This window comes from Cebus imitator, unplaced genomic scaffold (genome assembly GCF_001604975.1).
Source record: "Cebus imitator isolate Cc_AM_T3 unplaced genomic scaffold, Cebus_imitator-1.0 Scaffold39, whole genome shotgun sequence".
Taxonomy (NCBI): Eukaryota; Metazoa; Chordata; class Mammalia; order Primates; family Cebidae; genus Cebus; species Cebus imitator.
The window spans coordinates 11,229,607-11,234,566 of record NW_016107354.1 but is presented as its reverse complement, the minus strand read 5'-3'; the positions used below and the strand labels follow the sequence as shown (position 1 = coordinate 11,234,566).

The 4,960-nt window shown below is 33.6% G+C and overlaps 1 long non-coding RNA gene across 1 annotated transcript in view; it reads left to right on the top strand.

Moving 5' to 3' along the window:
- The window catches only part of LOC119470753, a 6,679-nt gene extending 3,702 nt beyond the window's left edge, over nt 1-2,977 (top strand). The window contains exon 3 of the long non-coding RNA XR_005199724.1: nt 2,966-2,977. This is a non-coding gene — a long non-coding RNA (uncharacterized LOC119470753). The remainder of the gene's footprint in view (nt 1-2,965) is intronic.
- Nucleotides 2,978-4,960: the final 1,983 nt, after the last annotated feature.

Genomic DNA, 4,960 nt, shown 5'->3' with positions numbered 1-4,960 from the left:
TGCAGGTGATGGGGAGGAAGGCAGCAAATCACACTGCCATGTGTGTTCCTATGCAACAATTTTGCATGTTCTTCACATGTACCCCAAAACCTAAAATACAATAAAATAAATAAATGGGGGAAAAAAAAAAACATTGCAACTTATTACCATTATATTTCTATGAACACCAAAAGCAAATACACCTTCAACACTCCTGGTAAAACTGGCCATCCTAATTTTTTCTCATTGAAATAACTTTTTTGAATTCTCTCTTCTCAAACCTTTGTCTTTCCCAAGTTGTTTCCCTCAGCAGATGTTCTCACCTGCTTCATGAAGAAAATAAAAGTCATCAGAAAAGAGCTCCTTCTATTTCTTGCTATCACAAACTTCAATTCAGCTACTTCCAAACCCAGGATTTCCTTAGTATCTCCTGTTAAAGCCTATCCTCTTTCTTCCCCTTTCTTCCTTTCTTGGGAGCCTGTTTCCTCTTACATTTTATGAATATCTGCAGTATCAATTATCCCTCATCGTGGAAAAAATACCGTGTGAAATGGGTTGAAGTATGTGGGTTGAAGTGTTGACAATTTGGAGATAGCAAACATAGGCAACTTTTGGCTCTCACATGGAACACAAAGAGACTATGAGGAAAGCATGTTTGCTTCTTAACCACTTCAACAGCGACTTATATCACTTCTGTTTATATTTCTTGTCAAAAACATCATGCATGGGGTTGGAATTTCTTAATAAAAGAATTATATTATGGAAAGATAAAGTGAAAAATGTTGGTGGGCAGCTGGCTGGCCATTTCTCCCATGTCATATATCTAGTCATTTTCAAAAGACTTTGAAAATCACATTTGATACCCCCTCACCCTTATCTCTCACATCAAATTTTTTGCTATTTCCCTCGGTTTTACCTCTTACACATACACTCATATACTCCCAATCTTGATTTTTGACCTAGGTAATGTGCCTTTCCATGAGCGATATTTCAGTAGACTCCTAAACAGTCTTGCCATATTCACTATGTTGGCCCCAGTCCATTTACCATTTACAACCAGAGGGATCTTTAAAAAATGCAAATCTTTACTCTGTTTCTTCTCATTGATCTGACTTTTACAGTCTAACACTGACTTTCTCAAAACTTTTGTTGGCTATTGGGATAAAACTCAAAATGCATAACATCATCTATAAGAATTTGCATGATCTGCACCTGGTCTACTTTTACAGTCTCACCTCTTTCATTCTCTCATCCTATGTTATAGGTACACTAAACTTTTTTTCCCAATTCCTTGGGCAAATGATGCTGAAAAAGTCTCTACTCCTTTTACTTAATGAACTACTTCCCCAACAGATCACACTTCAAGTTCCCAGAGTTGAGGTCGGGGGGCATCTTCAAAACTTCTGATCAACTAAAACCTTTCAGATTTGAACTTTGATTGTACCACATAACTTTCCTTCAATTTTTAATATCTTAGTTTTAGGTTAAATATATCTTCATTCAATTTTTCTGTTAAGGCTTGTCTCCCCACACTAAACCTAAGCTTCATATGGACAAGAACTGTCATTGTATTTGTTCACCCTTTGTAACATCAATGCCTAGAAAAATGCCTAACATATAGAGAGGTGCTAAAAATTATTGCTGACAAGTTATAACTAGTCTTAGTTTCAACAAAAATTTCATTTTATGCCACAAATGAGGGCCTAATTTGGTTTATCATTTCTCCATTGACAGTATAGTTTGAGTATCGAATGTATTAAAAAAAAATGAACCACTGGTGGCAATATAGGTTTTAAGATTCATGAAAAAGATTGTAAACTGGCCTCCATTCCATTCAAATATTTTAATTTTGGAGGGATTTGCCTTTTACTCACAAAAATTAATTCATTAATTTATTTACCCATTTGAAATGTATTTAGCCCTCACTCATTGTAAAACATCTTGCCAAGCATTGAATTAAATTTGTCTATGCTTTCCAGATGGAGTATCTCTGGTGCTTTAATTTTGCAAAGAGATTCTACCATCACCTTTGTTACACATGTCACAGGGCCTGCCTTAAACCAGTACATTAAATGTTCATTGCATGCTTGCCTCACAGAAGCCTAGATAAACATTTGGAATTGCAATGGTGTCATTATCTTTGATTCGTGATTAAACTAACTAATACCCCTCCATGCCTGCCCTTTATTTTAAACAACAGGAAAAGAAGAAGTAGATGTTGATTATTAGGCACTAATGTAGAGCATTCATGCATAATTATAATTCTACTCATGAATATGAACAGGTTAGACGTCATTTGTTATTCTCAACAGTGTGGAATGTACCTCAACCAGTGCTACACTCATTTAGGATTAGAAAACAGACTGGGATAAGGAAAGCTATTCTGGGGAAAATACTGGGTAAGAGCCAAGCACTCTTGCTTGTGCTTCATGTGAAAGTGGTCCCTAGGTCTTTCATCACACAAATTGAAGCTGGTTATTTAAGATTCCAACAGAGGAGCTATAGAAATTGTTAGTAGCAGCTTGGAATAATGCTGATGTTTGGATTATAAAGCAGTGACATTTGGAAGCAACACAATTCAGTTGGAAAGGTTCTGGTTTCAGGTAGCCCTGAGTTTAAATTCTGCTTCTGCTGCTTTCTAGCTGTGTTAACTTAGATAGATAATTACCCTCTTTGAGTTTTAACATCTTTAACTACAAAGAAGTAATAAGTGTCATTTCTTATAATGTTTATCTAAGTTAAAATAATAAATATGTACTTTTAAAATACTAGTAAGTAGACAGGTTGTGTTTTTGAAATAAAATTGAAATCAATCACATTGATGACATTTTCCCTTTTCAGTCCATCTAGTAAAGTATTTAAAAAATATATAGGTCATTTAAAAACTTCACTTTGCTGAAATTATTTTAGTTATCTCTAAGTCAACTGGCTAAATTTTACCTGTTATCTGAATGGTAATACATTCTGGTCTCTTATCTTCCATAAGAACCAAATTATTCCCTCTTGTTTATAGATTATGTACGTATTAAGCTCATATCACTCTTCCTGAGAAACACTGATCACCCAATTAATTACCTAGTGAAGTATAACACCTTCCTTTGCTCCATTTGCCATTTTCCCACCCACACCTATAACAAGTGACAATACAGGACAGAAACAATACAGGACAGTTAAATTTGAATTTTGGGTAAGAAATGTATTTTTTTTACTATAAGTATATCCCAAATTTTGCACAGGATATACATATACTTATTTGCAATATCTCTCAAGTCCCACCTAACACAAAATGGAGCAGTCAGATTTTCTTATGAAATTAGGACATAAAGCCTCATGACACAAGTTTACCTTTGTAACAAAACTTCACTTTTACCCCTGAACTTAAAAGTTAAAACAAACAAACAAAAAACAACTCTAGTTAGTCCACAATGAATGTTGGAACTGGTGGATCACATAGATCAGCCTTTGTTCAATCAGATATAGAGAAAGCTGGTCTGCAAACAGAAAGAATGACACAGACTTCGGAGGTGTAGAAATGAGAGACCACGTGGCCACAGAGAGATGGTGAGAGTAACCCCAGTTTGTAACCTACTATTTTCTTGATTCCCTTCATTCTGAATACAGACTATACGTTTTCTACTATTGCTTTTTATGTAATCCCTCTGTATACAATAATTTTTTTTGGTTAAGCTAGTGTGAATATAATTTTGGGTCTTGCAAGAATGTTTCTGTCACGAAAGCATCAGTTTTCACTCACCAACTATACTTTACTTCTCCACATCCATTATGGTTCTGAAGACCCAATATCAGAAACTGTTTATAATTGAGAATACAAGATTGTTCACCTGTAGTTTCATTCACTTACCTGTGTATAGCAAATAGAATGGAAATTATGATTGTTCAGAATTAATGAAATCCTACATATTCCAAATTTAAATGTTTTGGAGTTTGAGAAAAAAAAAAAAAAAAAAAAAAAAAAACATTATTTGGGGAGAATTGACATCAGGTTTTCTTTATAAAGCATTTGATGATAGGGTTACGATTTTTCCTGAGTTTTATTATCAGATAAATGTATTTAAATATCAGTGAGAAACTCAGTAGATTTCAGCCAAACTAGCCTTTCAGTTTTTTGGCAAATTGCTTTTGAGTTCAGTTCAGTTCCTAGATCTTTCCTACTTTGGGTCTTTATAATGGCTGCTCTGCCTTGTGTTGGATCTTTCTAAGAAATGATGATCAAATCTGAAACTTTACCTGTTGCTAGTTTAAGCAATAGTTATTGTCCATTCTCTTCTGTATTTTCTTCCCCATATTGCATTGTATTTTGCTCTAATTGTTTCCCTATTTCAAGAAATTGAGATTTGTACTTATATCAATATAGAGAATATTCATAAGATAGAAAGATCTATTGTGACTTGTTGTATTTTTTATTTTGAATACAAATCTAAACATTTGTTAAGTGCAGATAGATTGAGTAGGAATAAGGGATGATGTAGAAAAGTAAATTGAAATGCCAATGATAACATTATCTTTTATTTTATTTATGTATTCACTTTAAACATGTTACTTTGAATACTTTAAATAATTTAAATATATTATTTGCTAGGCATATACTTTTTTGTTAAAAGTTAAAAAGTCACACATAAGAAACTTTCTGTGTTAAAACAGCAGATGGTCTAGTAATGCAAACAAGCAAGTAAATGCATAATTTAGGGTTGGCTAAGAAAGGAATGATGGAAAATGTAATTCTTCAGCTGCATATACAAATGAAAAGAGTAAGCAGATAAGGAAGGGAATAAGAAAGCATCTTCCAAGCAGAGAAAGCAGTGGTTTCAAATTCTTGGAAGTATGAGAGAATATTGAAGAGTTTAGAAACTTAAAATAGGTTGATATACTAAGATGAAAATATTCATTGATTTATTCATTCAACAACATATCTTAGGAGAGAGGGAAGAAGGCCATAGTGGAAGCAGAAGTCCAGATCCAA